Genomic DNA, 27165 nt, shown 5'->3' with positions numbered 1-27165 from the left:
TTTTGTATTATAGCACTGTGAATAAAGAGCACTTTGGGGACTTTGTTTCTCTGCTAGTTTATCAGAAGAAGCTACAGCATCGGTTTGTTGTGTGTCCCTGGAGGTTCCTGCATTGCTGCAGTTCCTGGAAGACATCCAGTTGCTGTCATCCCAATTGGACTTTGGAGCCACGCTTCAGCTTCTGGAAATTGCCAGCTCTGCTACATGGGTCTGATTTAACCCCAGGACTCGTTTGAGTTGCTGACAGTGGTTGTTGGACCCCAGCAGTTGTGCTGACATGGATAGCCCTTGTGGTCTCTTCCAACTCTTATTATTCTATGATTCTATATGGGAATGAAAAGAAAATGTTCTAGAAATGGACAGTTGTGTACCTGAAAATGCTACTAAATGTGCCTCATTATAATTTCTGTGAACTGAATCATTTTACCGAAATCTTAATTTGAAATCCAAGCATATTCCTGACTGAGTAGAATGAAATCAGACCTACATCTTGATTATTACACCCAGAACAAACTGACACAGTAAATTTTGTAACATATTACTTCCGATCATGATTAGTAGAGCAGTTGTACAAGCCTTTTTAATGGTAACTGATCTGCTCACACAGACATGGAAATCCAGTCACATTCTCAGTTGGGGCTGCTGTTACAGCTCAGCATGCTTGAGTACCTCCTGAAGACCACAAACCAGCTGAGACCCCATCACTAAGAGCTATCTGCACATCCCGATCCTCCTGATCTGTTCCCTTTGCTTGTTCACTCACTCTTTTCCTCTGCCCAGAAATGCCAGTATAAAGTGGTGGTGGGCGGGTTAAGAGAACATGCCGTCACTCCTTTGGCTGACACACTGACTGGCAAAAATAAAAAGTGGTCACAATGATATGGAGGAAAAACAAGATTAGCTGGTGATAGTTGTCGGTGAGGAAAAGGAATCCCAAAAGAAATAAAATGAGCAGGCCCAATGCCTCACTAAAGGGCCCCCCAAACCTGGAGCTTAAACCTTTTGCAGCACATTTCCTGTTCATGCTGGACCTGCATTAAAAGAGCAAAATTAGACTTCCTTTGTGGATCAGTGTGACTCAAGACTAAATACCATTTGGTTTGGTTTAGTTTGGTTTTAGATAGACTCCAGGGTTTTAGTAAAGCAGTATTATTTTATTCTTGTTTATGAAGTGGAATAGATGGGCAAAATAAAGCAGATGTCTCCTGCTTTGAAGGCAAGGCATTTATATGATTTACACTTCCATAGCTGGTGGAAACCAAAATGAAGCCACTTTCTAGGGCAAAAAAAACAGAGAAAAAAGAAACCAGGATATTGTGCATTTTCATGTCTGCATATAAATAGCCTGGCTCCAGTGCAGGGCTGCAGCAAAGCAAAGAAATGATAGTGTGACAACTCCAATGGATTTAATTACAATATATATAAACCAGACAGTCCAACAGGGGGCAATGGGGTGAAGGGGGCATGTATGGGGGGCAGGACTGAGAATTTATAGATGAGCAGCTCAACATAGCTGCTGCTTAATTAATTGCTGCCTCCTATCAATCCTTTGGGACCTCCTCAAGCCTTCTCTTTGTTGACTCCACACAGTGAAGGTAGGTAGGGGTAAGTTGTCTTCTATATCTGAATGTGAAGGACTTTCTGTTAGAGCTGGTACTGCCTTCTGTTCTGTATCTGAGACTTGTGGCTCTGGAACGTCCTCCTTCTCTGGTTTCAGTATCAGGTCCCAACAGGTCCACTGTTTCATTCTCTAAGTCAGAGTCTACGTCCATGTTCTGGAAGAAGGGCATGACACAAGCATTTCCATCAATAGATGAGAATTGTGTGGCTCTTGCACTACATGCAGCCTGTCAAGCCCCACAGTGAAGTCGCTATGCTACTCTGGACCTCCCCACCTTCTCCCACTGAAAGGACTATGGACCAACTACACTTTCCAAAGGCCTCCAGGGAACTGTCCCATATTCATAATCACTCTTTAGTCATGCTGGTGACACTATTGCCACAACTACTTTACTTGGCATCACTTGCATGAGGTCCATTCTGCTGGTAATCAGAGCATGAATGAATGACATTGCCACAAATTTAGAGAGAACAGGTCAGGACTGTTTACTTATTTAAATATACTTAACTAAGTAGCTGATGTAGACATCTGGCCTATTTCCTTTTCCTGGCCTGTTTTAGGCTTCAAATAACCTCCTGGCCCCCAACCCACAAACCCCAAGAAGTGATGTTCCAGTCAGTTCCAGCTTTAAAAAGAGGGTGTAGTGTGCCTGCTCATCCCGCATCTTCCTGTTCCTAGACTACAGCATTTGTGTATGCGTTTTTCATTGTATGCCTTTAAGTTTTACACATATTGGTATATAATTAAAAGAAAGAAGAGAAAATAAAATAAAGACTTGTATATTTGTAGTTTACTCTTGCTGACATACAGAGCACGTGTTTATTAATAGTCTAGCACCTGTAATAGTCTTTTCCCCCTGTATTTAGTGGATAACTCTTTCAGAGGTGGCAAGTAGTGAAAGGGGGGAAAAAATAACCCCTCCCTCATTACTTTTTTCTGGAGAAAATGTTCCAGTAGTGTGTTTGTGAGTGTGCTGTAGAAGATGAAGATTGGGTAACAAAACAAGACTCCATCTTCCTTCTCTCCACAGGTTAGCAAATGAGTGGGCAAAGTGTGGCCACATACAGTCTTCCCAGGTTCTTTTTGCAGTTCTTTATTGAGCCCTTTTTTTACTGTCTCCCAAAAGAAGGGGATGGAGAAGGGGATGTGTGAATTGCCACAGTTGCTCCTGGAAATTCCCAGAAGTGGTGATTCTGCTTTCAAAGGGGTTGAATACCACCACCACCACCACCACACCACCACCACCGCTTCACAGAAAAAGCTCAAGTGTTCAAAACTAGAACTTGGTATCTATCCATTTATCAATGCTCCCCCCCTCTTTTTTCTGGCAATTTTAGCACTCCATGTATCCCTTGGAGGCTCCCAAGAGGAGAACATTTGGCCCCTAGACCTACAGCAGTTGTCCTACTGTTACCAAGGGCACTGGCATTTGCAATGAAGATGCCCTTTGAATGGCAAATGAAGAGAGATATGTGGTGACCTGTTAGGAAAGTGAAGAAAAAGTGAAGACTTAACTTTATTCTCCAGTCTAGGGTTGTTCAGGCTTCATGGGACTGCTATTTATATAACAACTACCTTTTTTGTCTTAGAGTGTGGGTAAAAGAAGAAAGCATTGGAGGGACATGGGAGTAGGAAAGGAGGTGGAAGATGTAGGAAGAGATGAGTGTAGAAGTAGAAAGTAGATGAAAGAGGAAAAAAGAGAGCTAGAAAAGGAATTAGAAGAGAAATCTAAACAGGAAATCTGAAGAGGGAGCAAAGGAAAAAGAGAAGAGAGATAGAAGGGAAGGGAAGGGGATTAGAAGATGTGGGACTGTCTGCAGGCAAAAAGCAAGAGAGAAGGGGAAAGTTTTCTTAGCTAGGCATTGTGATGGGAAAGGAAAAATAATGAATGGATGGATGGATGCGAATAGAAAATGAGGAAGAACATGAATATAGGCAGAAGTGGTGGTGGGAATGAGATGGAGAAACAATATGAGTGGGATGGGGGAGGGAGAATGAAAGAGAGAGAGAGAGATGAAGGAGATTGTTATTGGAAGAAGATAGGATACATGAAAATATGGAGTATGAAGTGAAATTAAGAACTGAAAGACAAAAGAATCAATGCAATGGTTTTTTGTGGGTTTTTTGGGCTATGTGGCCATGTTCTAGAAGAGTTTCTTCCTGACGTTTCACCAGCATCTATTGCTGGCATCTTCAGAGAATGCTGAATCAATGCAATGCTTGTGTCTTGAGATTGTCACATCACCATGAGACCCAGGCAAGATAAGTAAGGCCTAAAGAACTAGAAAACCTAGAGAGCACTCTATTCATTTTTTACAATGCATTTTCTTCAACCCTGTACTCAGATGCATTGAGAGAAAGACACCATTTATCTAGGTGAACAAACCCTTACAAGATCTGGATGACATAATTTTATATTGATAGAATGACAAATAAGGACAACTGCAATAAAATTTGTAGGACTCATGTGTTCTGTGTTTTAGAGTGATACATAAATCAGGAGGAAAAGAGAAGAAGATGTTACTGCTATTCAACATTATTAAAAACTTTATGTTTTGGAAGGGGATTCCTAAGGTACAAAGCTACTGTTTCTTCCATATTCCTTGAATAAGCAAGAGGAAGATAACTTTATAGCAGATGGGCTGTGAAAATATATCCTTAACATTTGCATTGGTAAAGTTTCTCAGACAGTTGGGAAAGAAGTGTCTGTTCTGTTTTCAAAGCCTGCAAACATGTTTTTTCTAGAAAATAAAAAAGGCATTCAATTTTACGTATTAGTCAAAGTGGTTGTGCCCAGACAGAAATGTCTCTGGGGGATCTATGCCATCTCTTTTTTACCACTTGATAATAGCTGAACTAGCACTAGCTATTTGTGCTAGATACCAAGATAAATTGGTGGCTGGAGGTTATCTATCTAATTTACTAGAGATTTCCTGATAGCCTTGCCCTTCTAGTATCTAGCATTACTGATCTAAATTGACAGATCAATCAGGCTACCGCAGCATGCTCTTCTATCTATCTGACCAGGAATGCAACTGAGCCTTTGGCTGTCACCATGCTGCTAAGTCTGCTCTCCCTGGTTAAGGTCACCCTCACAAGAAATCCATCCAGTAAGCCTGATCAATCCTTGTATGTTGAGCAAAGAGATTGCTAAATAGGAATGCATTAATGCAGAAATTCAAAACCATATGGGCAAGTGGGTTAATAAATATCTTCTATGCTTTTGTCAAATATGATTAAATTAGAAGTGACACAGTAAACAGATGAGGAATACTATCACACTGTGTTGTAATGGCCTTCTCATATAATAGACTCGTATTCTTGAGAACAAGAGAAAAACAACACAAACTTCATTTTGGCAATGAAGTATATTCAGTGGCAAGTTGTCAAGGGGGTCTTGTGTCTCTCAGAGTGCTGTGGGACACACACACACGGTAAAATGTTACAGTCATCTTATACAGTTAAATAGTGTAATTGACAACCTAATGCATATCAGATCCATCCTGGCATGCAGACTGGCAGTGATAAATCCCATTAGAATGTCAAATGCTGAATGTCCAAACTCTACTCAAACTGTTGCTCACTGGACCCTCTAGGGGTGAAAGAGGAGTTGGTTCATGTGTTACATAACATTCCCACTCAATCAATCTGTTTTCTGTATTCCGTTTCACTTGCTTATCAAATTTGTCATATTGAATTAGACCATAAACATACAGTTCAACATTCTCAGTTCATTCAATGTTTCCTTATGTTTTCCACACTCCTGAACAGTTTCAACAGCTTCCACTAGATTTGTATCAGTTTACGACGGATGTAGATGAACTGGAATGATTTCAGAGGAGAACAGAAAGATAGTGTACAAAACACAAGTGTCTAAGGAAAAGGATAAGTCAGTAGCTTGGACAAAAGAAGATGGAGGAGAAAATCATGATAATAATCTTCAAATGCTTCCAGGTTTGTCTCACAGAAGAGAGTAATGACCTGTTCATTATTGTCCCAAAAGGCAGCAATTTTTCTAGTTATTTAAATTAAAGGATAATAGAATTAAACTAACTTACAAAAGAAAAATGACTGGGAAAAGAGTTTGTCAATGGAACCAATTGTCTTGTGTGGGCTGCATTTTCCATTACTATAGGACTTCAAGCAGAGCCTGGCAGCCATCTGTTGAGAATGATCTAACTCGTAACTTTTTGGATGAAGATATAGGTTAGATCATATGGCTTGAAGTGCCCCCTCCAGTTCTATGACTGAAAAGGCTCACTCATTCCTTAGACAATGTGTGGGAAAATCCCTTGTTTTCTGGTTCTATGGAATACAGTTCCCTGATATAGAATGGAGTAATCTGTCTGCCTAGGAAATATGTGACGGTCAGGAGCACTTGCTAACAACTTTGGCTGATACATCAACTGGACCCCTTCCAGAAGTGGGAAGATCTAGTAACAGTAGTACATGCACTGGTAACCTCTCAACTCGACTTCTGAAATGTGCTCTACATGGGGCTACCCTTGTGTTAAGTTCAGAAACTTAAATTGGTACAAAATATGGCAGCCAGGCTGGTCATGGGCATATCCAGAACTGCCCATATTACACTGGTACTAAAATCTCTCCACTGGCTGCCTATCACTTTCTGGGCAAGGTACAAGATGTTGGTTCTAACCTTTAAGGGAGCCCTGGTGGCGCAGTGGTTAAATGCCTGTACTGCAGCCATTCACTCTAAACCACAAGGTTGCGAGTTCAAGACCAGCAAAAGGGCCCAAGCTCGACTCAGGCTTGCATCCTTCCGAGGTCGCTAAAATGAGTACCCAGACTGTTGGGGGCAAATTAGCCTACTTGCTAATTAGCTTACTTGCTGTTCACCGCTATGATCTTTGGAATAGCGGTATATAAATAAAACAAATTATTAATTAAATTATTATTAAAGTCCTACATGGCTTGGGTCCTGATTACTCGCAGGAGCGCCTCCTTCCATACAATCCACCCCGCACACTTCGGTCGTATGGGAAGAATCTGCTACAACCTAAGAAGACCAGACTCTCTGCTGTGACCCAGAGGACCTTCTCATCAGCTGCCCCCAGGCTCTGGAGTAACCTGCTGGACGAGATCCGCCATATTACCACCTTGGAAGCCTTTAAAAAGGCTATTAAGATGGATCTCTTCCAGCAGGCCTTTCAAGACTAAGTTAGATCCAATAGATTCATTAGACTTGCCTCTCCCTCTATTGATACCAATATCAAAACTGATTTATATCATCGCCCCTGTTACCCCCCCCCCCCAGAGAAAGACTCATTTCTAGCGCTAATCTGCCCAAAATTTTAGTGTATTCCTATTGGACAGTTTTAAATTTTTTGATGTTTAATCTTTTTTTAGGGGTTGATCATTGTTTTTATGATTGGGGGAGAGGTCAGGTTTTGGGGTCCTTACATTGTAATTTTTAATTGTTTGATGTTTTATTCATACTTTTGGAATCCGCTTTGATTCCTTTGTGAAAAGTGGAATACTACTAATAATAATAATTTGAATGACTTTTTTGATTTCTGGCACCACTGAAGAACATGACAATGATGATAGCTGAGGCAGTAGAGAGGCATAGAAGAAATTAAGAAAGTAAAGCTACTCAGATGGAAAATATTTACACAGTGTAGTAGATGATAACTGTCACTCTCTTTCAAAACACCAGTGACGGGAGGATTGGAACCCTGCAGCACTCAAGTAAGATTGCCAAGTCAATAGGGATGTTTCACATTCATAATGTCAAAACACATACTGTAATAAGCAGGGTTATAGGCAGACCTAGAACCAAAACACATTGGCAGTAAGCACAGCCTGGGGGTGGTGTGGAGGTGTGGCATTTAGATGACATACATCTCAATGATGCCCCCAAGCCAGTGTCAGGCTGCCTGCCCAACCAAATGGCAGACAGCACTGCAGCAATCCAGTGGTGCTGTGCTCTGATGCTGCACACAGTCGGAGCAAAGAAGACCCACCATTGCAACGGAAAGGGCAACTTTTTTCCACCCCAAAAAGGAGCAGCATTTTACTGCTTCTTTTTGGACTGGAAAAATGCCGGATCAGGACCATGGCATGTGGTTGTCACAGCCCCGATCCAATGTTCAAAGAGGCCACCCTTTTAGGGCCCTCTGTACCAGCCCTTGGTCAGTTAGAAAAACATGTGAATTCTATTCTACCATGGCTCATACTAATTCAATATTTTCTTCTCTGCCTACTTTCTTGCACAATCTCTAGTAAAAAAACAAATTTCTCTGCCTACTTTCTTGCACAACCTCTAGTAAAAACTGCTGTGGATTAGAAAGTTGCATGCACAAAATTCTCAACAGATTTATAATATAAACTCAATATCAAAAATGTGGCATTCTGAAAACCATATGTTGTGCACTTGATTTAATCCAGTTATTGACTAGAATAGATGGTCAAAGGATCTGGAGTTTAATGAGGAGAGGTTTATTGTACATAAATTGTGTGATAAGATAGTAAAATCATGTTTCCCTTCCTCCAACATTTGTAGTTCTAAACAATAAATGTCTGTTAACTTCATTTGAAGATTCAAAAACTGAGTTACTTCATTTTGATAACCTCATCCAGAATCTTGAATAGAAATCATAAGAATTCTCTTTATATTTACAGAGATGTCCAACTATTGAGAACCTAAATTATGCCATTTCACACATTTTGCACATGTGAAGTATTTCAAACGGGGGGGGGGGGATCCCTGTGAAATTCCTGTGAATGTGTACAGCATGAAAACATGGCCACTGCACTGTCATCTTTAAGAAGAAATAACCATAAAATCACATATTAGTCAACATTGTGATGGAGTGCGAAATTGCCCCCCAAAATATGCATTTCTTATCTTTTGATCTAGATAAATGGAATGAACCTCAGAATTCCGTACTTTATGAGCTTTGCAATGTGTTTAGGTGAAAGTGGGGGAGAAAATGTAGAAAATATAGATTTGTTTTTGAAAAAGAAAAAAAGAAATACTTAACAAAGACATATCTAGCTGAAAACAACACTACATTCAGCCAATGAGGGAAAATACAAGAAATACAAGAAGAAAACTATATCATGGTCCAGTACAAAACTTTGAAAGGATAACACTACTGGTGGGATTGTGGGAAATGTAGGGGTTTGTTGCACAGAAAGCATATTTTGTTTTGTTTTTCAAAAAGAGGAAGTGTATTTCTACACATAATAATATCTCAAACAGTTTGGGATGTGTTAATACTAGGAGAAAACTCCACAAAAGTATCCCCAGAAACCCCCTTTTGCATTGGAAATAAAAAAGTATGAATATTCTTTCCATTTCTAGCAGCTGAACTGCAATTCTATAGAAATTTCTAAGATAAGTATCAGGATGCACTACAACTTAGTTAAAAGTTAAAATTTTATTTAGGACTTTCTTGTTTGAAGGAAAGGCTTAATTTAAATTAAATGAGCATGCATTATGGAAACAGCATAAAATCAAACTCAGTATAAATCCTTTTACATGCCCAAGCAATTGAGCTAAAGATTTTATCAGATACATTAGTAAAATGCCCTAATTATTATACAAATCTTTTTCTTACTTTGCTGCTAAGATAGAGAGAATTAAGATTCTGCATGTCAGATTATGAAATGATGAAATAAATCTGCTATATCCATTTACTTAGGAAAATAGATCTTTGCCATTATTTGAATTCATTTAGCTTCTTTTCCTGAGTCAATCACACACACACATACAACACATGCACCCTAATATATTTCAACTATAGCTATGATTATAAATATAGATGTGTACTGATCGGTCATACATTTGGGGTATTATTCCTTGATACATATATGCATAATCAGAGATGATCAAAGCCATTGTCAAGAAAACATGAATTTGTGGTCCATGCCTGGAGCAATCATTACCTGCACATGGAACAATTAAGTGGTAACTTTCTTTTTGTTGCTTCCCATGAACAAAGATTGTTATGCATTTATGTGTTTGAGATTTCAGCAAATTGCATTATAATAAGGGAAACCACTATCATGTTATATATCATTATCCATTATGCATTTATATCATTATGCATTTAAAATTTAATTACAGGAAAAAACTGCATGTCTGCAGGTGATTCATCTGCTACTTAATCAAGACAGTCTTCCACCTCAGAGATAGCATGCATTGTCTGTGGAGGGCTTGATACTAACAATACACTTGAAAGAGGTATAGAGAAGACAGTGAACGTATCTCTAAGATTCAAGGGAAAATTCTGTACATGCATTTTTTACTCAATGTGGTTTTAAATTATATGAAGGCATTGGCAACTCACAAAATTAGTCACAGAAGCTTCAGGCAGACTCCTGCCATTTGCTGAAGCACTTAAACCCATGGACATCTGTACTAATGGAAGAAGTGGGAGCTGAATTTCCTGAAATCCTCCATTTCTTCCTGCAGCCAATCCCACTCCCACAAAACAAAAACAAAACAAAACAGAACCCTACTTCCTAGACAGAATCCTCAAAACAACATCCAAAGCAGTGACTCCCTCTTCCATTAGCAGAGATCTCTCTGCTAGAACAAAAACCTTTCCATAAACACAAGGACTCTTTTCATTCTTAGGGAACACATTCAGATTCAGTCTCATGTGTGCAGGTTTGGATATGTTTGCAAGAGAGAGGGATAGAGAAAATGAAGAGAAAGTCAACTGAAACTGTGATGTTGGGACAATGTCTAGAAGAAATCTGGGTTTAATGCAGTTTTTTTTTCCTTACTGCCCTGTGACAGTAAGCAGCCATGGTTAATATATTCTTATGTATTTATTTGTGTAGCATTGTCTGTGTATTTTATTTTTGTCATCTTTATAATGAGGATACAATATTCCAGGTAGGGATGCTTTAAGCATTTGTTCTTTGCAAATTTTCACACTAACAGGGAGGGAGGGAGGGGGGAGGGAGGAAAGAATGAATGAACAGTACAGAACAAGGTCATTTGCGAGCCCAAAACAATAGTAAAAACTCCTGTTCTAGGGGCCACTCTTAGTGGATGGACATACATGCTGGAACATTTTATAGCATATTGCCACTTGTTAAATTGAAAGTGAACAACATATTAAGAAAAAACGATATTGAAGGTGGCTTGTACAGAATGATGAGAAAGTATACAGTTTAAAATAGGACATTCTTCCATTTCTGCAGGGCATCAGTATGAGTTTTACCCAAAATGTTACTCATAAAATGCCTAAAGAGTGGCCCATGCTTTTTTTTTTTATTATCCTCAGTGTACTGTCATCTTCCAACATGTTCTTTCTTACTGGAGATGATCAGTCTAGGAGAGAAAGTCAAACTATCTATCACCCTAGCAAGTAAAATAAAAAGGTACATGGTAATTGCCTGCACCAATTCTGTTGTAAAAAATGCTTTTGAAAGTTTGACCTTTATCAGATGCTTGCCTGAGACACCTTGCCTTGGAGTTTCCGCTTAATTTATGTGTTAAATGGAGCAAAGGCATAGCCACTGGATTATGAACAGGTCATCTAATCCCTTCGATGTGAGTGAGTATATTTTTTCAGGGTCAAAACAATCAGGGGTGGCAAATGGATAACTGCACCACAGCTGAGGTGCTAGTCTAACTCACTAAAAATAACAATCTGTTTCCCAAGATGGCCCAAGGTTGCCAGCAATCGTATGGTTCCTCTGGAATGAATAACTTGTAAGCTTTTCACATGAACTTTAAAAGCGTTTCAAGCCTCCTGGGCTGGAGTTGCGACACGGGATGGAGGCAGGGATTATTGCATGGTAAATTGCCTCCTAATCTCCACCTGCTATCAGCCCTAGTCCCAGCTGCACTCTACCAGCAATTTTTAGAAGCCAGAAAGCTTCCAGTTTTGAAAAACTGCTGGCAGAGCATGGCTGAGACCCAGCTTGATAGTGGGTGGTGATTGGGCTGTGATTTAGCATGCAATAATCCCCACCTCCTTCCCAGCTCCAGCCTGGGAGGCTTGAAACACTTTTAAAGTTCATGTGATAAGCTCCTTGAATAAAATGGCAGAGTAGCTTAGAAAGCTTAAAGTATGAAGTATAGTAATATGTATGAGATCCTGAACTGTGTCTGGAAGCATACCTGCATTCCATGCTGGGCCTACTCTTAGGCAAACTTTGACAGTCATCTTAGGATGATGATGTTGAGATGGGACATTGAGAGCTGGTAGCTCCCCAACAGTAGGTTGTGAATCCAACTCCAACATTTAGTTCAGTCTCATCTACATTTCAATCAACATTGAAAGAATCATCTGAAGATCAGAACCTTACCCCCAAATAATTCCAAAATCTCATATAGTTATTTTAATTTTATCCAAAACCCATTCATCATTCCTCTAACATGGAAGCCAGCAGCTCCACAGCAGCAGAGTGGGATAAGGAGAGAAAAAATAGTGTTGAAGATCAGACCTTTATATATCACATGGCTTGCTCTGCACCCTTCCAACAAATGTACAGAAATAGATTCTCCTGTTGTTTGTGCTGAAAGATTTATAAAGCTGACTTTTGTACATGGGATGTAAGGAATAAGCACCCATCTTGTCCATCTCTAGTAGCATAAAGTCTGACTAGTGTAGGAACCATATGAACAGGACTGCTGGTACAAGCAAGAACCTTTGTTGGAATGTTTTGCAGGCATGACTATTCCCAGAACTATTCCACTGGGCTAGCTTGCCATCAGCTTCTGCTACTGCCTTCTCTCACTTCCTGAAGGTCCAGAACATTAGCTTCAAGGAAGGTTAACAATGAGAGCAGTAATGCCTCCAGATCCCTGGCAGAATAATATTTGCTGTTAGAAACTGGGAATGGAAGGATGTCAACTGATGTTTTAAAAAGCAAGCAAACAGCCAAACACAACTGATTGCCATAGTAAGTCTTTTATATCAGTTTTGCTTATATTTGCTGCCATATTGATCATGAAATATATTCTTATTGATTTCTGTATATCTAGTTAGGATGAAGTGTGGAAAATATACATGGATAAATAAAAAACTTAATGCTTATCCATAAAATTGCTAGTATTTAAATGTTTAGTTCTTCCCTTTCTCTTGCACTTCAGGTGGGTGCTACTGCCTTGCATCCCTTTTGGGAAGAAAGGTAGCAAAGAAATTAAAATAAAATAAAATATGCTGGTGCCTTGAGGGGAAAGGAATATCTACACTATAGAAATAACACAGTTTGAGATACCTCATTAAATAATGTAGCTCCATCCTATGGGATCCTGGGATCTTTAGTATTAGAAATTCTTTTACCTTCTCTGTCCAAGAGCGCTGGTGCCTCACAAAACTACAAATCCCAGGATTCTGTAGGATGGAGCCATGGCAGTTAAAGCGGTGTCAAACCACATTATTTCTACACTGTAAGATATACCTGAAGTCAGCTGAAGGATCACTTCCAACAACTACTGGGACTTACCCTATGATGTAAGGGTGATGATCCAGAATCAATTCTGGCTAGCCCCTCATGCTTTAAAAACAGCTTTCCCAGCTCAGTGCTATGCAGGTCTCACTGGTGGCTGCCATGTGAGTGGGACATTTAAACTTCATTGAACTTTACCTTGAATTTTAAAGACAATATCCTAGCTGCTGAGTCCTACCACCCCAAACAGATTCAGCACTTTGTTCAAGGCCTTTAAAAGTCAAAGTTATTGGATAATGGCCACATGGGCATCAGTTGAATGGTGCCTGTTGACTTACATTTTGGAGTGGAAGTGCAACTGCTCCAAGTTTTATTCTGAATTCTAAAGAAACTATCCCAGATGATGGAACCTATCCTCAGACTGGTGACACATTTGGGGCACAATTAGACTTTAAGTGAAACTGGTGCAATGAGAACTACCCTAAGTTAGCCTCTTGGGCTATTAATTTGGATTGGGAACACATTGGAACAATTTAGGGAACTGCCCAACTCACCCACTTCAACAAATGACTCAACTAATCAGCCTTCAGAACCTCTTCCAATCCCAGAAGCTGGGGCCAGTTTTTTCAGGCTCACACATCCCAACATTCTTGGAGTGTTGATTTAAATATCAGAGCCAGGGTTGGTTATCCTGGATGTCATGAAGGTTAGAAAGGTAAAGATGTGACATCTGTCATTGGAGAACAAGATTATGATCAAATTCATGTCAGGAATTAAATAAATTTAACTTATTCTGTTGCTTGTTCTTTAAACTGAAGATTTGTAAAAACCAGTAACAATTGCATTTTGGCCATTATTTAACAGCTAGTGTCCCACTTCTTTCAGTTCTAAGACCATGGACATTTTTCTTTAGATACATAAGAATTACCTTTCTTTCATTTTACAAAAGTCATACATATACACACTTTGGGCTGTATAGAGTTAGCAAGGAAAAATTGATTCTATAATTGACTAACTGAATTACATGAGAACAACAAAATGCACCCCAAGTAACTGGACAGTGCACCTTATAATCTGTGCCTAGCTAGAGTCTACCATGAAATATAAACCCTAATTTAAATTCTCTGAAACAGCATTATTTTATGTCCTGAGACTTATGGTCACAAAAAACAAATTATCTAATGAAAGCAACTGAAGTCAGTGGTCTAGTAATGTAATGTTTAGAGAGGCGGTGGTTTTTTTAATCTCATCTTCTCCATGACAATATACTTTTTATTGATGGAATGGCTGCAGTTATCATAATAACCAAAGTTATTTTCAGTACCATCCTAAGATAAAAATGACATTATCATGTCTTAATGTAAGATAACACTTTTCATTATCGTTGTCTGACATGAGGACAGACAAGTAAATCTGAATGTAGCATCTATAGTCATTTTATATTAGCTTGGGGGAATTCTAATTCACCGTGATTTGTGATTAGGTGGTAGAATTTTCTTCTGATCATATTTAATGTTCACGATGAAGGATTTCACTGTACAAGACAGTACAGAAGTGAAGGATATGGAGGGGAAAGACACACCTTTTATATTTCATACTGAGATTTTCATGAAATGACAAGTATTTTAATGGGTATTTGTAATACTTAACATAGAGAATTGGATATGAGGGTTCAAGGAAGTAAATAGGTTATCCAGTAACATTTTTTTCAAAACTAACCTTATTACAGCTATTTTAAGTGTCTAGGAATGTGAGAAAGATTTGCAACATTTTGTTCTCGGTGAGATACCATGTTGAGAAGTCAACAGCTTCTGTAAGATTTCTCACCTCTTGAGCTAGGGAGAAGGCAGTGATCCCTTTATTTTCCATTAAGATTATTGCAATTTGATGGAGATGCTTCTTTGTAAAACTAGTATCTTTTCCCCTAGTGAAGCAAAGTGTGAATATTTGCACACAGACACAAAGACAGAGCAAGAACAAAAAGTCTTATTGATTGTCTATCAATAAATCTCTCCAATATTTTTAACTATTTTAAAAAATAGCACGGCAAGGCAGCAGCAGTTGTCATTTAAACAAAAATCACTTTTGCACTTTGAACAAAAAATGTTATGATAAGCATCAGTGGTGTCACTCTGCAGGTGCGAGAGGTACAGACCATATCAGGTGACACCCTAAAAGGGGGGGGGGGTGATACCACTGCTCCTCAAACACCTACTTTTTGGCAGAAATGGGCTGTGGCATTCATCTGCTTCTCTTTAAATGCTTTAAAACATGGTGGAAGTGGGGTGAAATTCTGTGGGAGGAGAAAAGAGGTTTTTTAAAATTCAAATTTCATAATTTTACATTTTTAAATAAATGTTTTTTACATTTTTAAATTTTTTTGAAGTTTTTATATTTTTAAATTCTTTTAAAATTTTCTTTAAAAGACATTTGAATCAAATCTTCACTGTGCATATGTAAATATATTTAGGTTGTGCATATGATATTGTAATTTGAAGGTATAATTTTAATTTTTCTAGTTGTTTATGTCACAACTATTAGTATTGCAGTCAATGGTATATGGGAATTACAATTTACTAGTAACATTAATGCAAGAAAACATTGCTAAGGATTCTGTATGGAGGAGGTCAGTTTTGGGGGGATGACATGTGAGTTACTGCACCGGGTGACACCAACCCTAGTGACGCCACTGATAAGGATAAAGAAGCTCACCAGGAGTATGGGGGGGTGGGGTGGAGGTGCAACACTCACACTATTTTTAGGCAAGGAGAAAAAATAAGATAAGTGAAATGGGGATATTGTGTAATTATGTATTGAATAATGAATATTTTGGGCTGTAATTTTTCTTGTACATAACCAAGTTACAGTGCATATATACAGATTAATATATTTGCATTGTTTGTACTAGGGATGAACTACGTGTGATTTGCAGATTATCACATGCCCCCTTTCCCATCTTTTCCCCAATGGGATAGACATGTATTTAACTGTCAAAGAAGGGTCTTACCCCATTCTTGTGGCTGGGCATATGCAGCCTATATGCAACTGTGGCTTATCCCACGGCTTTTCAAGGATGGGAAAATCCTATCCTTGAAAAGCTGTGGGATAAGCCCAGGTTGCATATGTGCCCTATACAGGCTGCATATATTCAACCACAGGAGAATGCAGTAAGACCCATCTTTGACAGTTAAATCATGTCTATCCCATCAGAGAAAAGACAGGAGAAGGCACTTGTTATAATCTCCAGAATTTCTCTGGCAAGATCATTTTGTCCAAATCTAGCACCTGTAAACCTATCTATAATACTGCGCTTATTCATCTTCCCACTGTATATCATTAATTTTATCCAAATTAAAAGAACAAACCAATATAATATCCAGCAGTAAAAAGCAAGGAAATGGCAAAATCAATAAATGAAAGAGACAAAGCCATACAATTTAACCTTCCATCTTGGGGATGGATGAGGATTTCCATTTAATTTATTTTTCCTAAGATTTTTTACAAAATTTGCAAATACCAGTTTAAGTTCTATTGATTGGTCTTAGCTACAGTAGGCTCAGAATCAATTCTTGAATGGTGAGTAAACACATAGGTAAATACTGTTGATTCAATGGATTTACTCTAATGGGCAGTTCAATGGCATTCAGGCTATCTTCATATTTTGTCGGGAACAAAAATCAAAAGGGAAGAAAGCTGACTGATTTATCCACCTATACCCAGGGCTTTAACTGCTTAGCCTGAGTTTCAAATCCTGTGTGTTCAGCCATGTTTGTGATACTGAATTAGGATTGCCACTTCTTTTTCCTGAGAGGGTTTGCTACTTAATGGTATATAAATGTGTGAATTTCTTTAGGATTCTGTTGTTTTTATAAGAATTTATCAAAATTAATCATTTTCTTCAAGCACAGGATAGAGAGAACACATTTCAAGAAAAAAGAAGAAAAATGTATGTAAGATTTATACGATCTGAAGAGAAACCAGAGCATGAGTATTATGTAAGAGAAAAGAACACTGGCGGGTTACAGACCACCCATTTAGGGCAGGCTGTACCAGCCCCTTTCCCCGATGTATCGGGGCCTCAGCTGCCAGAACGGCAGCCACTGAGGCCCCGATCCACCGCTTTTCAGGCTGCGGGGAAGCAGCAAAACGCTGCTTCTCCGCAGCCTGAAAAGGGGTGTCCTTGGGGCTTCAAGCCCCAAGGACACCCCGCAGCGGCAGGGAGGAGGAAAAAGGGACCGCTTGGCCCCTTTCTCCCTTGCTTCGCTGGGCGCAGCTGTCTGAAGGCTGCGCCCAGCGACGCAAAGCGGCGCCGCAAACCAGGAAGGAGCTCCGAAACGGAGCTCCTTCCTGGTCCGCGCAAAGGGTGCACTAAGCGCCCTGGCACGGACCGATGACGTCACGTCCACGCCACCCCGTATAGAGGCGGCGCGGTTGTGTTGTCATCATGGCGGCCCCCATGTGGAAGGGCAGCCGCCATTTTGTACAGACTCAGTCCGTACTAGGGTTAGGGGGGTGCGGAAGCACTGCACCTTCCTAACCCTAGTATGGACTGACTCCGTACTTTCATGGCGGTGTGTAACCCGCCACTGAGAGCTTCACCCATCCCTAACTAGAACAAAGTGCTAGAATGCTGGTGCAAACTGAAAAGATTTAGAATCTAGCAAATTACAGGTTTAATGAGTTTCTGTGTATAGATACAGATTAGGTATGAGGATGACAATGATGACAATTTTATTTATACAGAACCATCATTGTACATTGCTCTTCACAAGTAAAAGAACAACAAAACAATTCCTGCAAGCTTACAATCTAGTTAGGACATGACACAAAATGGAAAGGGGATGGAACTGTGGAAGGGGATAAGCCCAGTGGATACTGCCTCTCTTTCACTTTTTATTATTAAGTAATAAACCTAATGAATTCTACCACTTGTTGCCACTTAAATGCTCTAGGAACAGGGGATATGGAACATGTCTTCTCAAGAATCACTGATGGAGCTGTAGCCGCAAAGATAATAAATCCATGCTCACTTTCATGGTTTCTCCTCCCACATCTGCTCCAGGCTATAGGTGAGCATTTGAAGTGCTCAGCCCCAAAGAACGCTGACACCAGGAAAGCTGAGTGAGGCGTGATCACAAAACTAAGACTGAGTTTTTCATCTTCATGGCCATGGATCCAGTGGCCATCCCCACAAACATCATAAAATTTAAGAGCTTTTGCACTTTTTTCTTTCTATACTGTTAATAGTGTTAAGCAACCTTAAGTACATTACTAATGTCATCCTGCCCGATAAGATTTTTATCTCTCTATATTGGTATATATATGAAGGAGACAGTCAATGCTATTTCAGCATGCATTATGCTTCTCCCCGACCTTTTGGGCTGGGGAGGAGACTTTGCTGGCCTCTCATTTGAGAGAACAGCATTTTAAAGGAAAACAGCATGCTCTGCTGGCTGTTGGGAAAGGGGGGGGGGAGTTTAGCCTGCTTGAGGGTTGCCTGCCCAACCTTCTCTCACTTGGCTTCAAACGCTGGGCCACCCTCCCACATCAACATCAGTGTGAAAATCAATTCTGGTCACCTCGGGGCCGGGTAGGAATTTTCTCCCTTTTTCAAGGGTTTTTCGCCTACCCCACACTGTTGGTTGAGAACTTTGACAATTGGCATGGGTGTGGTCATAAATAGGTTTCAAGAATAGGAGGGGGGAGATAGACATTTTGGTGAACACCTCGGCACCCTCCTAAAGGGTGAAGCTAGGTCTCTGGAAATCACGTTTAGGTCTTGCAAGTAAACGTGAAGGGAAAGAGACTTGCCTTGGGGCTGGCTTGAGATTTAAATCCTCACTTAAGTCTGGCGAGTTAAGTGGGGGAGCCTTGGGTTGGCCTTCCGGATGCGGCCCGGCTGGGGAGCAACCCAATTATGGATTGCCCTTGGGGCCCAGGTGTTTTTGCCCTTTGGAAGCTGGGAAATTGGTCTTGGAGCAGACCATCCGCCAGCTGTTCCTACACAAGGTTCTCCCCCCTGGTTTTTTGCAGTTCTCAGAGAAATAAGTTTAAATAAGGCGGGATACAGACCGCCCAAAAGGGTGGTCTCCCACTGCCCTGGTTTGCTGCGCGGGGGAGCCACAGCAGACAAACCGCATGGCTCCCTCGCACAGCAAAAAGAACCTGCAAAAAGCGAGTTCTTTCTGTGGTGCTGTTATGACGCCGCAAGGTGCCAATGGCACACTTGCGGCATCACAAAGGCGCCGAGACGTGCAGACACTACGTGTCCATCATGTCAAAATAGCGATGCCCATATGTACAGGGCGTCGCCATTTTGACACCCTCGTCACGTACGAGGGGCAAGTCACGTTTGGAAGCGCCACCCCTCGCACGTCACGATGGTGCCCCGTAGGGCCCGTCTATCCAGCACCTAAGTTGAGTTAAATAAAGTTGCCCATTTTATAACCCAGTTCTCTGTGTCTGGTCTCATTATTCAATGAGTTGATCAGCAATGTAGAAGGAAAGATATCTAAAACTCAGTATTGTTGGAGAGAAAAGGAAAATGAACGGAACACAACACTTTTGGTTATAGGGGAGGTAGGGTGCGGAAATGCAGTTTGATAGAATCCCTCCTTTAGGCTGTAAGTGAGCTCTGCTTCCAAATTAATTCTTCATTCCCCTCCAAGATAACTGCTTAAAGAAAACACAGAATGGAGTTATATAGAAAAGTGCAGTTACTATAGCCTCATCCACTGGTAATGCAAAAGGACCACAGTTCTTTTGAAAGAGCTTAATCCTCTAGTTTCTGTGAAGTCAAGCTGGCCTTGAAGAATGACTCACAAAGAGGGTTTATGCTCACTTCTTCCTATCCTTTGGTTGACATCTCCTGTGACAATTCAAACACAGAGAGGTGAAGATGACAGTACAGCTTTCCTGATCACTCTTGTATATAAGATCACTCACACTCTCATGCTTCCTTTATATTGTGAATTGTAAACTATGAATATAAAAGGAATGCACTGTAAAAAGAAAAGAAAAGAAATGACACTAGGGAGAATCCAGTAGAAATTAACCACTAGTAAGGTCCACTGATTTTAGAGGAAGAGTTAGACTCATGCTTACAACAGTAGGATAAAAACCTATTGCAGTCAATGGGCCATACGTCTGAGTAAACATGTATGGAATTGTGTTGTAAAACTTTTCAGTTGAAACTGATGATATTTGTTTAGTTTTCAGAATATTAAGCAGTTTTTCAAGATATTCTGGTTTTCTATCAAAACAAAATAATGTTTTGAGGGTATATTCAACAAATATCCTCTTAACTATGGCCACATCATGGTAAAGGTGGTTGCTTATCCAAAGAGCTGCTCATTATCACTATTACTATCACCTTCACCACTACATCCTAACCTTATTTGCCACCTGCAAGTGCTAAATACCACAGATGATATTAATCCCGATGCACAATTTTTCATTGCAGCAAAGTGGTTGCAGAGGCCTCCAGAGGAATTGTTAACAGTACATTCTCACAGTGGGGCATTGCTAGCAAGATGGTCCTAGGGAACACCTGTACACTACTACAAATGCAGCAGTCACCTATCAAAATACAAAGAATGATGTTTGACATGGCAGTCAAGTGTTGGAAGAATAGGCACTCTTCAGGGAAGGGGGATCTTCTATCACCTTTGAGACTAATTGTGCAAAATAAGTTGTAGCATAAGCTTTCATATATTTGGTCTGTTTCCTCAGATGCATGGAGGATTAGTACTCATGCAGATAGTGTTAGACTGCAACTCACAGAATTTCCCAGCAATGGGTATGTTGACCAGGGCTGATGGGAGTTGCAGTTCAGCAACATTTGGAGGACAACATGGCTCTCACCTCTCACTCAGATCCATTTAGTAGTCCCAACTTAGGGAAACCCATTGAACCAGTTACTAAATGATGAATCAGCTTTTATGAAAATTCAATTGATTCATTGGGTATATTCAAGCTGAAGTAAGTGAGTGAATTAAGGTTATACTGTAGTCTCACCTATCTAAATATCTTGCCTTAATAAAATTCATTTCCACAAATGCAATAACATTTTATGTTTTACCAAAATGGAGGCAAATGTTCATTAAGTTAAGACATTCATCAGGTATTAGCCCATTTTTCTTTGATTTATAAAATATGAAAATGCTTCCTATGTTTTTTGAGCCTCTGGAAGATTTTAAGAAGCTTGTTGCTTCTAGATATAATATGGTGGAGAGTTTGGGCTGAGTTTATAGTTGAAGGCATAGCCATGTTAGTGCGTATCGATATACAAAGAGATCTTGCAACACCTTTGAGACTGAGGAGTTTATCTCACTTCAAATAAACCTGACTTACCTCTGGGTTAGATCTCATTACGGGATACAGTCAGGTATTATTGCATGCAAAATGCCACCAATACTGCCACCCGACTGCATCCCACCTAAAATGTAGCTGCAAACTTCACTTAGCCAGCCGATTTGCAAAGCTGGGAAGCTCAAGGCTTTGCAAATAAGCCAGCTGAGCGTGGCTTGCAGCTGGGTTTTAGGCAGGATGCAGTTGGGCAGTGGCATCGGTGGCATTTTCCCTGTGCTAATACCTGACTGCATCCCGTATTTGACTGTAAAACGGCAGAGGTAAGTCAGGGGGTTTTGTAATGGGATAATCTCCTGAGAAAAATGCAGCACAAAATTTCATGGATTCATATAATTATATATGAACAAATCTTCATAAACAAATTATAACTGAATATTAAGGAGCACTACTTTATTGCTTCTTATAAGAGCAAAACTTTAACTGCTGTCACAGTCAGATCTAGCATTTCCATACTTTTCCATTTATCTTGAAAGTTGTTAAAATGTGCTTAAGATTTTATTAAGTTTCTGTATTCAGTTGTATTATCAAACACAGTTTTTCAAGCCTGAATCAACCCTTTTCCATTCAACCTTCTGATTCAGCATTAATATTAATTGATCTGCTACTGGTTCCCAGAACTTCAAGCATAAATGATGAATTTTTTATTGTATCCCAAGCCATTAATCTATCTTTCATTTGCAATCACCAGCATCATGTGTAATCAAAAGACTGAAACCAGCTTCTGAAATATTAATGTGCTGGCCCCTATCACTGAAGCTATGGGGTGAAGTTTTCTTTTTGCTGATGATAGCAGAACATTTTCCATCTAATGGCTAGCTAAAGCAAGATTAAAAACACAACAGACTGCTTAGAAACCAGAGCCCTGAAACCATATCATCCTTGACTGAAAATAGTAGTGTGAGTAAGAGAGAGAAAGTGATTGGCCTTCATCTCGTCGGCAGTGCTCTGAGTGGTGTATCTGGAACTTCCCAGAGGTCTGTGTGTTTATTTGTGGGGCTCCTGTGTCACTCATTTGAGCTGCCTTGGTGAATGTAAGCATGTGAATCCTGTCTGGTGTATCCTGAAATTTAAAACTGTTCTTCATTCTATGCCTTTTCTTTCTACCAAGAAAGAATCGAGTTTATCACACAGGAGGAATTTCTCTTAATTTCGAATGAAAAGAAAGTGGAGCCAGAACACATTCATGTGAATTCGCTAGTTCAGCGAATTTACATGAATTTGAATTGTGTTCAAACTGACTTCCCATTGCCCGAAAATAGCTTGACATTGCCCGAAATTGCGTGTGATCACCTCTCACGTAATAACGTAAAACCCCATGATTGCGTTCGGACTGACTTCCCATTGCCCGAAATTGCGTGTGGTATGCTATCACGCAATAACGTTAAACCCCATGATTGTGTTTGGATTGCCATTGGATTATACTTCTGTAAAGAGAAGGAGAGTAGTGGTCGGGTTGAGCGGGCGAGTGGGGGGCTTGAGGACCCAGGAGTGGTGAAGGGTAGAGAAAGGACCCAGCAGGAGAGGGGGAAGCAATTAGGGGTTACACCTGTGGGGAGGGGTGGAGCCCTGGAGGGTTTGAAAAGGAGCAAGGGAGAGGCGCTCGGGGGGAGGAGAGTGACCGGAAGATGGGGACGCGGTGAGGAGACGGGGCAAGGGAAAGAGGAGGTGTGCTCGGAGGCAGGAGGAGGACGCCGCGGGCGAAGAGATTACTCCCTAGGAGGGAAGGTGCGGGTGGGCCCAGTCCTGACCACACACCCTGCCTGCCCTCGAGAGGAGATTGGAGGTGGAGGACAGCCTTGGAACCCTGAAGTAAGCAGCAGGAGGGAAGGGCTGGAAGAAGGAGAAGAGCCATGGTGGGTCGTAAGGGAAGGACGCCAAGCAGTAACAGCTGCCCCGAGACCCGCTGCGAGGGAAGGACCGAGAAGTCCAGCGTGGGATTATCGTCCTCCCCGCTCATACACCCTGTGAAGAAGAGCCCATTGGTTGGCTGAGCCCAGGGAAAAGGGAAGAATTCCTTGCTGAGCCGGTGAAGTAACTAGGCCAGTGGCACAGGAACTTCGGGCCCAATCTTAAGTTGGCAACTCCAGTGAAGTAACTGGGAGGTGGACATATGCAACTGTGTGACTTGGGACCAAGAATAAACGGGCTGTGAGTTTGGTTGGCAAAGTTATATCAGCCTCAGTGTTTGTAGCGACTTTTGGTTGCATACATGGAGCCAATCACAGGGGCGGCAACTAGGGGCGGGGCAGCCCCGCCCACAACTTCCAATTTCCCTTGTCTGATAAACTCCAATGCTGGTCAATGAAGGTTATTGCGACTTTAGACTGTGGGGTATATTTCTAACTCTTTCTTGTGTTTTCTTATTCTCACTGCTTTTAGATGATTCTGACATTATGCTATGCCCTGTTTTATTGGGAGTGGCTGGCAACGGTATACCCAATATTATTGATTATTATTATATTTATTTATATCCCACTGTCCAAAATTGGGACACCAAGCAGCTTATAAATTGGGAAAAAAAATACAATTAAAACATACAAATGTGAACATTAAAATACAATTAAAGTAATACAGTATTAAACTAGTACACATCACTGATTAAAAGAATAAAATGCAATTAAAAAGATAAAAACCACTTAGAAACAGTACATATTTAAACAGTTAAGAATATTGAACTGCATTAAAATAATAAAAATAAAAATAAAAATAAATAATAAAAATAAAACTGGCAGCCAGGCTTGTGTCAGGTACATCTAGGAGGGACCACATTACTCCGGTTTTGAGGTCCCTCCACTGGCTGCCTATCAGCTTCCGGGCCCAGTACAAGGTGTTGGTTATCACCTTTAAAGCCCTAAATGGCTTGGGTCCAAACTATCTTAGAGACCGCCTCCTCCCGTACAATCCTCCCCGCGCTCTCCGGTCCTCTGGGAGGAACTTACTGCAGCCTCTAAAATCTAGGCTTGCGGCAACCTCCCAGAGGGCGTTCTCTGCTGTCGCCCCCAAACTCTGGAACGACCTGCCGGATGAGATCCGTCAGATAACATCATTAGACAGCTTTAAAAAAGCGGTCAAGACGGATCTCTTCCGGCAGGCCTTTCCAGATTAACCATCCCGGCCCAGGTTCCCTGATTCCCTCATTCCTCCCGTGGCCCCATCTTAGTGATGGTTGAGGATCAACAGAGGGATATCAGGGTTTTTAGTTTTAATTGCTGTTTTTATCCTTGATATTGTATTTTTAATATGTTATACTATTTAATACTGTCTTAAGGGGGGGAGGGATAAAGTGTTTTTAATTGTGATATTTTATATTTTACTGTTGTTAACCGCCCGGATTGGTTTGCCAGAGGGCGGTATACAAATAAATATTATTATTATTATTATTATTATTATTATTATTATTATTATTAAAACCTTCAAATCCAGCACCACATAACATAAGAGCGCAACTTCAACCATCTGTAAGGCCTGGTGAGACAAAAATGTTTAACTTGTTACTGGAAGGACAGCAAGGACGAGGCCATCCTGGCCTCTCTAAAGAGAGAATTCCAAAGTCTGGGAGCAGCCACCAAGAAGGCCCTCTCCCTTTTCCCCACCAAATCAGCCTGAGAAGGTGATTGGACAGAGAGGAGGGCCACTCCAGATTATCATGAAATCTTAACAGGCTCATACAGGGAGATATGGTCCTTCAGATAGCCAGTACCCAAGCTGTATATCCCAAATTCAGGGATCTCCTTAAGGAACCTTTGGTTGAAGACTTCTAGAAGTTTCAAGGGCTATTGAATCTTCCTCACTCCAGGTGATAGTGGGACCATGCAATGGCTTTTCCCATGTGGGACCATACATCTGCCTTTCCATGTCTCCCACCACCAGCTATACTGTTAGGAGGGGTGTCATGAATGGAGAGGTGTGTTGCTCAATATCTATCTATCTTGGATCTGGTGTTGCATGCTACACCAAATCACTTTATTTGTAACAAATTAACATTTTGCCCTTTTTCACTCTGTGTTTTCTGTTCACTGTGTTCCAGCCACTTCTCCTAGCTAAAGCTGCAAGTAGAAATTGGACATAGACTTATTTTCTCTTAGAAGTATTTTGTTGTTGTGATGAAGTAATGTACAAAGGTGTTTTGTGAACAGAAGAATATGTCTTACACTGAGTCAGATTACAGCCTACCTTCTCATGGTTTCACTCTTTCCCAGAACTACTCAGAGAAATTACAGAATGAATCTGGGCCCTTCTGTATGCAAAGCATGTGCCATCACATTGAACTATGGCCTTTGTGTAGCATGCAATGTGGTGGACAGCTATTTTTAATCTGAGTGATTGTCCCTAGGAATACTCTTTTACTGAATTCTTCTTTTATTAAATTATAAAAAATATGTCAGAAGGAATACAAATAAAAGCCATTCATAATCCAGCTTCAGATCCTACTGAGTATTTTAGCTAGCTGCTTATCTTCCTTATGTGTAACTGCATATATGCTGTAGGTCATTTAATATGGCAAAATAAAATTGAAAAATAAAATATAACCTTTTTATGCTTAAAGAGAAGACATTTGGACCCAGATTTGGGCATGTACAACTGAGGTCTCTGAAGGGGGCTTCTCTGCCTTCTCGTCCTCATGGTAAACCATCCAGTTGTTTCCCTGACCCTCTGTTGATCATTTCCCAGTGTGGATTCCATGGGGAAAACAGGATGGAAAGAGCCACTTCATCCAGCCAATTTACAATGTTCAGTACTTAAACTGGATTCTTAACAAAAACAGACAAAGATGATGAAGAAACATTTGAGATAAAAGCAAGAGAGAAAGATGTTTGTTGTTACTGAGTGCCTTCAAATCATTTTGACTCATGGTAACCCTCATGTGAAACCATCACAGGTTTTCTTGGCATGGTTTATTCAGAGGGGAGTTACCCTTGTCTTACTTTGAGGCTGAGAGAGTGTGCATCCCAAGATCACCCAGTGGGTTTCTATGGCCAAGTGGAGATTTGGACTCTGGTCTCCAGAGCGGTAGTCCAAGGCTGAAACCACTGCACATGCTAGTGTACTATGCAGCCAGTATATTAATCATTATGTTAATGTAGAATGAATTATCTGTGTATATGTGTGTATTGAAGGCACATGTCTGCACAACTTACAATTCTTTATGAATAAGCCCCATTAAACCCAATTAGATTTAGGTCTGAATAGACAAGCATAAAGATTGCACAGTAAAGCATCAATTAATCATTGTGCATTAATGAAACAATTTATGTTAGTCATATTTGTAGCGGCGACATAAAAATTGCTCATTAAAAGTTAAGGTGCTGTCAGAATGAGCATTTACAACAACAACCAAAAAAACCCCTCACACCCTCTCACTAAATATCAAGCTCTGAGCTTCCTTAATCATCGCAAAGAGTATAGCCACACTGCAGAATTAAAATAGTTTGATACCACTTTAACTGCTGTAACTCTATTATACAGACTCCTGGGATTTATAGTTTATTGAGGAATTCAACCTGATCTATCAGAGATCTCTGATGCCTCACCAAGCTACAAATTTCAGGATTCTATAGGAAAGAGTTATGACAGTAAAAGTGGTGTCAAACCGATAAAATTCTCCAGTGTGGCAACAACCAAAGTCAAGATAAGTAGAGATAACAGCAGTTGCCATTAAATCATATTTCCCTTCTATTTCTGTTCTATATAAAAGCCACACAAAATATGTCCCAATATAAAAACTGTAGAAAGACTAGTTTAAAATGGGATAACCATTTTATCACAAATGTTATCATAAAATGGGAGCACTTCTT

General features: G+C 40.3%; 1 protein-coding gene across 5 annotated transcripts in view; it reads right to left on the bottom strand.

Moving 5' to 3' along the window:
* Positions 1 to 27165, bottom strand: part of MGAT4C (MGAT4 family member C) — a 462300-nt gene that overhangs the window by 149699 nt on the left and 285436 nt on the right. For 2 of the 5 annotated variants that reach the window (XM_089526800.1, XM_089526799.1), the window contains exon 2: positions 15216 to 15293. The exons of the other annotated variants lie outside the window; for them this stretch is intronic. The gene's annotated coding sequence lies outside the window, so the exon portion shown is untranslated. The remainder of the gene's footprint in view (positions 1 to 15215; positions 15294 to 27165) is intronic. 5 annotated transcript variants of the gene reach the window in all.

The sequence above is a fragment of the Sceloporus occidentalis genome, unplaced genomic scaffold (assembly GCF_023333645.1).
Source record: "Sceloporus occidentalis isolate IW3139 unplaced genomic scaffold, rSceOcc1.0.p SCAF_5, whole genome shotgun sequence".
Lineage (NCBI taxonomy): Eukaryota > Metazoa > Chordata > Lepidosauria > Squamata > Phrynosomatidae > Sceloporus > Sceloporus occidentalis.
The sequence above is the reverse complement of the archived record's forward strand: the minus strand, read 5'-3'. Positions and strand labels throughout refer to the sequence as shown.